The sequence below is a fragment of the Cavia porcellus genome, unplaced genomic scaffold (genome assembly GCF_034190915.1).
Source record: "Cavia porcellus strain 051 isolate PalLab524CR breed Dunkin Hartley unplaced genomic scaffold, mCavPor4.1 scaffold_29, whole genome shotgun sequence".
NCBI classification, from domain to species: Eukaryota; Metazoa; Chordata; class Mammalia; order Rodentia; family Caviidae; genus Cavia; species Cavia porcellus.
In genome coordinates, this window is record NW_026947512.1 from 27,657,910 (window position 1) to 27,666,847 (window position 8,938).

The 8,938-nt window shown below is 30.9% G+C and overlaps 1 long non-coding RNA gene across 2 annotated transcripts; it reads right to left on the reverse strand.

Moving 5' to 3' along the window:
* Nucleotides 1–693: 693 nt before the first annotated feature.
* On the reverse strand, nt 694–7,981 carry LOC134473940 (uncharacterized). 2 transcript variants are annotated; one of them, XR_010044443.1, is made up of 2 exons: nt 7,812–7,981; nt 694–1,127 (listed from the first exon to the last, which is right to left on the reverse strand). It is a non-coding gene; the product is annotated as an uncharacterized LOC134473940 (long non-coding RNA). The 2 variants fall into 2 exon arrangements; XR_010044444.1 differs by lacking the exon at nt 694–1,127 and adding an exon at nt 4,319–4,471.
* Nucleotides 7,982–8,938: the final 957 nt, after the last annotated feature.

Consider the following 8,938-nt stretch of genomic DNA (forward strand, 5'->3'; position numbering starts at 1 on the left):
TGCCATGATATTGAAGAACTTCAGACTTTTGAAGAAAGCATGTTTTATTTGTAAAATGAGAAAAAGTAGTTTTTGTAGCTCCCAAATTCTTAGAAATAATACAAAACAGTTTTAAATACATAAGTCATATTAAAATAATTTACTAGTGAAATAGAAAAACTTTACCCCTGACATAAACCTGATAGGGCATGTTACTAATATTTGTTAATTCCATATCAAAGAATTAGATCTCATTATGAAGTATAAAAAATGAGAAAAAAGATTTGAGTCAAGTAGTTTATTAATTTTTGGGATTCAAAGAATAAAGACTCACTTTCTTGCTATGATGGACTAATGTCTAATGGTGTAAGTAGAAAGAAAAGAAGCAATAACCCATGGTATCATATGTGCTCTGACAGAATTGCACAAGAGAGGCTACTTTTGCAGACTAGGAAATTATTCCTAAAGTCATAGAGAAAATGGAGGTTCATGAAGGAGAGTTGCTTCATGAAGTAAATTCCAAAGCCACATTGTTAGCCAGAGATAAGATAATAAATAATTTATATTCAAGTTATTGATTCTAAGAACTATAGAAAGAATATAGATGTAGTAGAAGAAGAAAGGATTTGAGGAAATAATTGCTACATCTCTGTTGAGAACATAAAGGATGATTTCATTTTTTATTTGGAAGATTATGGGAATCACTAGGAGAAATTTATCTATTGATATTTATTGATTTTTACTTATTTACATTGAGAGCCATATAAAATTTCCCAGAAGGAAATTGAAAACACTTCAGAAACACAGTTCTTCCAGGACATACATTCATAGCTCTTAGACAGCCTTAGCCCCTTGTGTGCTGGAAGTTTAGTCCCAAATACAAGTGTTAGGAAAGGTGTGAGCTTTAGGAGGTAGGAATTAGTGGAAATAATTGGGCTGCTGGGCACCACCTTGGAGGGGTATTATTGTCCATCTTGCATGGTGGGTTCAATATCTTGAGACTAATGAAGGGAAGTTTTAAGTTTCTAATGAAGGGAAGTCGTAGCCTGTGGTTGGCGTCTTCCACACATTCTTCTGTCATGTCATCCACCATTTCAGATGTCTCTTTTGGCTTTCTCCAACCTATGGACTTCCAAGGTTTACAGTCTCTAAAACCATGAGTCAAAATAAATTTTTTTCTTTATAAATACTCAGTTTTGATAATTTTATTATAGTAACAGAAAATAGATTAAGACAAAAAGGCAACTTTCTTTAAAAATACTCTGATGCTCTATAGAATTAAAGAATCACATGTAATTTGCACATAATATAGCTTAGACAACCTAAATGTGTGTGAGTCAGCCTGTGTGTTTATGCAGCTATTACTATTGTTTATCCTAAAGGGAAAATTTAAAATAAAATATACTCAATCTTAAATATTCTGATGTATCCTCTGTTTATATCTAAACTGTCATCTTATGAATACATTTATCTTTCAGCAGTGAACTCGAGTAGTAACCCAAATTTTAGTCTGTGATATTGTAGTAGCCTAACTATGGGAAAATCTTTAAGAAATAATTGTACAGTGCTAATGAAATATCACATTTTAGTCCACTGTGAATTATGTGCAAGCATAGACCATTGAGTAAAACCTATATTCAATAATGAACAAATATCAATTCTAATTTATATTTGCTACTAAATGTTTCATAACTATTATTCTTAAAAAAACTTCAAATGTTGTTTATCATAAGGTAATTTACATTATTTTATTCTCACAAAATTATAAATAATGGCTTAGAGAGACTGTACCCTGGCTAGTCTGATTGCATAATTTGTATCTTGACATTAGTTTTTAAATTTGTTTTTGCATTACTTGTGCTGTTCCCAAACTCTCTTCTGAAAACTCTGTTCTTAGTGGCCTATGTCATTTCTTTCTGGTCTCCTGTCTGCTTGGAGATAAACAAATCTCTGTACTTTGCAAAATCTTCAGCACATTCTACCTAATCAAAAGTTACTATACACCAAGTTGTCATTTCTGACAACAGACTTTTTGAAAAGTAATTCAATAAAGAGATCCTATAACCAGGCAGTTTATTATGTCTGAATATTTCATCTACTTAGAGGAATTTGCATTTTAAAAGAAAGATCAGGATGCATTAGCCACAAATGGTGAGCCTTTAGATTTTTTAGATAGTATTCAGGGAAATATGAGCAGTTTTAAGAAATGAATGATGACAACGGTATTTACCATGTTTGAAAGACCATATCAGTACACAGAATTGGCTATATATTGATCTATTGGACTATTATTAAAATGGATGATATAAATCTTAAAAAATATGAAAATTCAGAATTTTATATATTCATCAAAAATAATGACAAAGATAATCAGGGAATAAAGATACAGGAAGAGATATTTTAAAGTAGAATTCTGATGGGAAACATTAATTTAAAAACATGCATGCAAAGGTGAAGTTGCTGTTAAATATTTTACACTAACAGAAAGCAATTAACATATCTTAAGAAGAGAATTAATGATTGAACTTTGTCAGTAAGGAAAACATCTACTGTACAGCATTCTCTTATCTTATTCCCTTTACTTCGGTTTCACTAGAAATGATGGGAATACTTTTGATTTATCACATTTTTAATTGGTCTCCTTGGTGACATGTTCCATATGTTCATTATTCATTTAGTGAAACCTCTTTGAATTCTCTATGATTTGCATACTAATTTTTCTGCTTTCCTAATCTTTAAATATGCATCATTTCATTTTCAAGCACATAGCTAGATCTTTTTATTATTTTTCAGAAATTCTTGTTCTTATCTTTCACACTTACCAAAAAATAATTTATAAACATTTCCCCAAAAATAAGTGCAAGATTAATATTTATAGAAAAAGCTGTATATCTTTTAGTTGCTATCATGTATATAAGATCTTGATAGGAAAGTGTTTTTTAAGTAAAATGTCTGAAGAATTTTTTAAATGTATAGACTACAAAATAAGTATGTGAAACTTCATATCAATCTTGCTACAAAAATCAGTCAACTTTATCTTTTTTATATTATAATATTTTTAAGTAAAATAGATCATTGGCAAAATTCCATTTTTATAGCAGTTCTAATTTTTGGTATTTTTTTATTAGTTCCACAATACAAGGGACGCTCAGAAAATATTTTTATTATGCACGACTGAAACTTGGAATCAATCAGCTTAAAGAGTCTGAAAATAAGGAAACGATATGGATGCTACTGTCATATTTCAGATAAAGTTTTAAACTTCTGTCATTTAAAACTAATGATAGGATTTGTAGCTTTACAATAGGAGTATCTTGGTTGAAAATTATACATTATTACATGGACAGAGTCCTCCAAAAACGTATCCGTACTTCAGCAACTTGACATACTAGTAAATATTTGGAAGCTACTAACCTACATTTTGAGCACTTCTTGTATTGCAGAGGCCAAAAGTAATGTGTATTAATGTCTCAATAAATTTAGTATTAATACATTTATGCAAGGTTTTTTTCCAGCTGTATACATTTTTGATGGACTCTTTTAATGTCTTTGACTCTGCCTGTGTCTCTCTGTCTTTCTGTCTCTCTCTCTCTCTCTCTTTCTCTCTCTCTTTATATATATATATATATGTGTGTGTGTGTGTGTGTGTGTGTGTGTGTGTTCAATACTTTCTGATCAAGTTCCAAGTTGGAGATCTTTTAGAGGTTTTCCAATCTTCTGTAAAACGCAAACATTAAAATATTCTATTAACAATACTGAAAGACCTATGTTACATAGGTATGGTCACAATGTTAAAGAAAGATGTCATACTTTTTGAAGTCAAACACAGGCAAGATTTGATTTGATTTGGTGCATGGATATTATACAATTATTAAAATGCACTACATTAATATTTTACAATTAATACATATCAATAACATTAAATAATTTTTTTTGTCTTTTTCATTTTTATCGGTACCAGGGATCAAACTCATGACTGCCTGCTTGCAAGGCAGGCGCTTATGCCACTGAGCTAAATCCCCAGCCCCTAAATAAATTTTTAAAGATATACTTTAAGCAAGGGAAAAGGGCATACTTTTTTAAAGAGAGGCAAATACATTAATAATTACAGAATTGGGCATAAACTATGAATTATTTTACAAGATAGGGAAAAAAAAACTATAGAGACCAGACCGTATAGGACCCAGATTATAGCAGAAAAGACCAGAGTTATCACTTTAGCAGAGACAAAGAACTTTATAACCTCTTCATAAAGAGATCAGTAATGTATCATGTCTTCAGATTCTCATTCAGAGTATGAATTTAGCTATTATGAAAGAAGTTTATCATATTTATAAACTTTCCAATAAAAAAACAATATATATTTTTATTTGTATTTTGAACAGTTACTCATACACAGTTATGTTTTGACTAGGCTTCAGACTGCAAAATCCAGAGCAAGGACGTAGGCTCTGCTCCAGTTCCAGATGAGGTCAGGTACATTAGTTCTCATCTTGATTGCAATAAAGAGGAAACTCGAGTAAATACCAGGAAAATTTTCTAATGTTAAATCTTTCCAGCAATAAAATAACTCCTTAATGAATCAGAGAATTCCCAACTGCTAGACTCATTCAGGCAAAAACTATTAATCTTGTTTTCTGTGATATTATATGAGATATTTTTTGATTTATGAGAAATACTTCTTTTCTATTTCAAGAATCAAAGTTTCTAACATCTAAATTTCTTCTGCATACATTGGTTGATTATTACATGGTGATATCATTGTTATTCCTTTCTTTAATGATTTTCATTGGTTCTTTAATCTGGGTACATATGGATTGAGGAAAGGACAGATGATACACAGTTTGGTTTTTAAAATGCTCTATAACAATGAAAGAGAAAATTATTGGAGTGATTTTTTTTTAAGAACTAGTCAAAATTCTTTGATAATGAAGATATATAGAAAAATAATTAACATTGGCAGATAGACTAAGACACTGTAATAAATTTATTTATAATAAATAATATAATAATATATAATAAATAAATAATAAATTAATGAAATAGAATATATATTGAGAGTTTCAAAGGAAAGTAAGGGTAGGAGAAAAGCTTCCTATAATTGAGGACTGAGATTATTCTTGAGGTCTATGAGATGAGATTGAAATGATAGCATATTTTAGCTGAAAAAAATGAGTAAATTATAATTTGTAGAGGATCAGTAACATGATATAATTCCAATGGATCATTTTGTAAATGTTAATTTTTTTCTTAGAAGTGTTTTGTTGATAGAATTTTGAAATGAAAAAATTTATTTGCCACATTTCTGATTAAGTTTATTCCTACTCACTGAATTCAGAGATAGTTTAAAATGATAGTATATATTATTACATAATGTTTTATATATATATATATATATATATATATAATTTATTTTATCATTGTGTGCTTTTTTGGTCTAATACATGATTATTTATTAATTCATTAAGAGAAAGTAGCTTTCCTTTGTTCTGAACTTATTAGTATGCTCAACAAACTGACTCATTTTGACATCGAAGTGTTTACTAAGTGAGAAAGTGTGCCAAAAATGCAAATTTCCCTTATTCAGTTAGAAAGAAAGACATGCAAGAGTAAATTAAATCAAAATTAAGTTATTTTTCTGACACATTTAATTATTATATAAATTTTATAAAAATAGTTTTGTTTAAATTATTATAGAAATACTGAACTGTAAATGTAGCATAGCAAAAGCACACTGTAAAACCCTAAATAAATTATTAAGCTATTTAAAATTTGGATACTAGATTAAGAATTCAAGTCCAAAATAATAAAGACTTCAGAGGATTTCCTAAAATGTTTTAAAACAAAAAGGTCATAAATACAAACCTTTTCATTGCATTACAAATATAGAGAACTTAATGAATGATCTCGAATGTAAGCATAAGAAATATCCAGAATATTTTTATTGCTCTGTTAATATGATTAGGTAGAATAAAAGTATAATTATGCAATGGTCTGATGGATGAATGTATCGTATTGGGTCAAATTCAGCCAAATCTTGCAACATGACATAACAAAACAACAAGTATGAAATGCCATTATTGATTGAATATAAATATTTCTATCTTGGTTCAGTCTTTATCAATCATCAACAAACACTTCAAAATCATATATCATTTTTGAAAAATACTTTTTTTTTTTTTTTTGTCTTTTTCATTTTCATTTTTATCGGTACCAGGGATCGAACTCACAACTGCCTGCTAGCAAGGCAGGTGCTTATGCTGCTGAGCTAAATCCCCAGCCCCTGAAAAATACTTCTTTACTAAAGTTTATTGTTTACATTCCTTCACACATATTGAAATATATCATATTTAAAAATTTTTTCTTTATGGTGACCTTGTAGTAAAATACAAAGATTATAATACTCCATTGATGTTAGCATGTAACAAAGATACTGAAAATATAAAAATAATTATTTATTTATACTTTTCATTAAAACATTACCTTGTAAAAATTATATAGATAAATAAATGTTAAAAATTTAACATGTTATTTAAATATTTATTGGCTATTTACTATCATTACTTATTGACTAAAGAGTAGAGACATGGCAGAAATTGGATAGACTTCAGAGACTTTTAGAATAAATTAGGACATTTGGTGTTGGGTGAGTTAGGTATAAGGTCAAATAGAGTTACCTGAATTTCAGTAAATGTGTCCAAATTCTGTCCATATATTTTACTGACACACAATGAAGGCAGATATCACATAATCCATTCGTTCAAGATAATATGATCACATAATTTTAAATTATAAATTTCTAACGAATGTAAGTAGCAAATTGAATTAAGTGAAACATGCTGTTTTTCCACCCAATTATCATCTTTACAGATCTAAAGGAGAAACATCTGTTAACGAGTTATAAGTCTGACTGCTGACTGAGAACAGCAGGCAGCCTTCAGTTAATCATCTGTACCCCTACAAGGGCCCCCTGCTCAAGGATGTGAATTACTAATGATGGTTTCCCAAGGATAAGCCACCATGCAGTCTTCATATAAAAGGAAGCAAAAATCACAGCAGGAGGAAAGGGCACTGACAGTTTAACCAAAAAAAAAAAAAAAAAAGAGGCTCTTAACCATTATATTGGTAGCTTAGAGGTTTGCTTCAGAACCTCTTTGCAAAACATAGACTAAAACTTGCTGTATAAGAAGGTATTAGCTTTAAATATAGCAAATAACTTAGTGAATTTACGGTATTTTAACAAGGTACTAATCTGAGTAAAAAACATGTTGAATAAACCTTCTGTTTAATTTGTGTACACATAGCGGAGAGGAAGCCCAGTGAATGATCTAATCTAGTGTAGAAGGAAGTAAAATTAGGAAACTAGACACGCAAATAAGAAATGAAACAGAGCATGTGATTTTTCTATTGTGGGGATAATCTGTTTGCTATATGCAGGCTTCATCTTACTCCTAAATATTAATGGTGATTTTTATCATTAATGGATTATAAATATTAAATACAAAAAATGAAACTGAAAGAAAATATAACTAAATACAAACTAAATGTTTGAGATACAGTGTTTTTCAGTACTGAGAATTTTCTCTTTTCTTCTCTTTTCTCCCTTTCTCTTACCTTTCTTTTACTTTTTAATTTTCTAGAGAAACATTTCTATATCCTCTTCAAACAAATAAAAAGGCCAGTTTCCTTCGGCCTGTTACTTTATAGATGATATCAAGAGTTCTTTCAATTTTCTCCATCATTTCAATTTACAAGCATAGGAGAGCATTTGTGAAATTTTCATTTATAGACTTCTTGTGTGGGGGAAAAGATAAATCTTAAATTAACCTTACCTCTTGTAACTCCAGGGACTGCATGTGATTGTTTGTTCTAAAAGAAGCGTGCTAAGCATAGTGAAAAAGAAAATGAAAGCAGGACCTTAGTTCCAGTGGAATGGCGCTGGGGCAGTAGGAGATTTGCTTTTTATCCTTCACATTGCCTGTTTCTGCTTTCTGTAAAGAGAAGACTCTAATCAAGAGTCAGAGAAAACTGTGATTGTGGCTTCAGTCCTGAAGACTGTGGCCCTTTGATAGAATTTTTGGCGCGGACGGGAACCATCTGATAGGATTTTTGGCACGGCTGAAAAGATAAGAAATTTGAAATAAAAGCGACCTTTATTTTTAAGAATGTGGGAAGAGACCCCATGACCCTCCAGGGTCTGGCATTCTCTCTGCCAGACACGTGGTGTGGGGGCATACATGTAGCTTAGGTTTGGGGCGGTGCCTAAGGGGCATTAGTGATGCACAGGTAGCCCATTGGTATTCATTAGGCGCCACAGGTAAGTTGCCTAGGGGTGGGAAAGGTGACCTCAAGATAGAGCCTCTTGGTTCTGCCTTCAAGGCTTTACTGGCTTACAGTGTCCCATCTGGGGCAAAAACCTTTCACCTCTGATCCCATAATTCTGTCTTTCTTTTGTTTTCTTTTCATTTTCTTAATCTAATTTTCCAGACATGTCACCTCCTAGAAGCCAATATTTGGCACTTGAGCAGGAACCTGAAAACAAAGATAGTCACTGAGACATCAGGAAAAGGATTTCAGTGCTAAGTGGACCAGAGAAGAGTCAGAAGGGTATGTAAGCTGTGTCTCTTGGATTTTCTCATTGGGGTTACAAAAGAAAGCCCCAATTTCAGCAAAAAGAGTACATTCAGGTTCTTAAAATTTGTTGAAGAGTTCAGGGGTTAAAGTGAAACCACAGAATTTCATTGAATTGTTCATCTCATTAAGCAAACGTTGCTATTGGTTTGAAACCAAAAGGCATAATGTGTTAAATTTAAAACAATGGGTATGGGATATGAAAGCTATGAAATGTATTTAACAACAAGGGAATTCCTTTCTTTTACATGTTTGGTCTTTGTGTAATTTGATAACTTTGTCGTCAGAACCCAGTGCAATCTGAATTGGAACAGGAGATTTTGCCAGA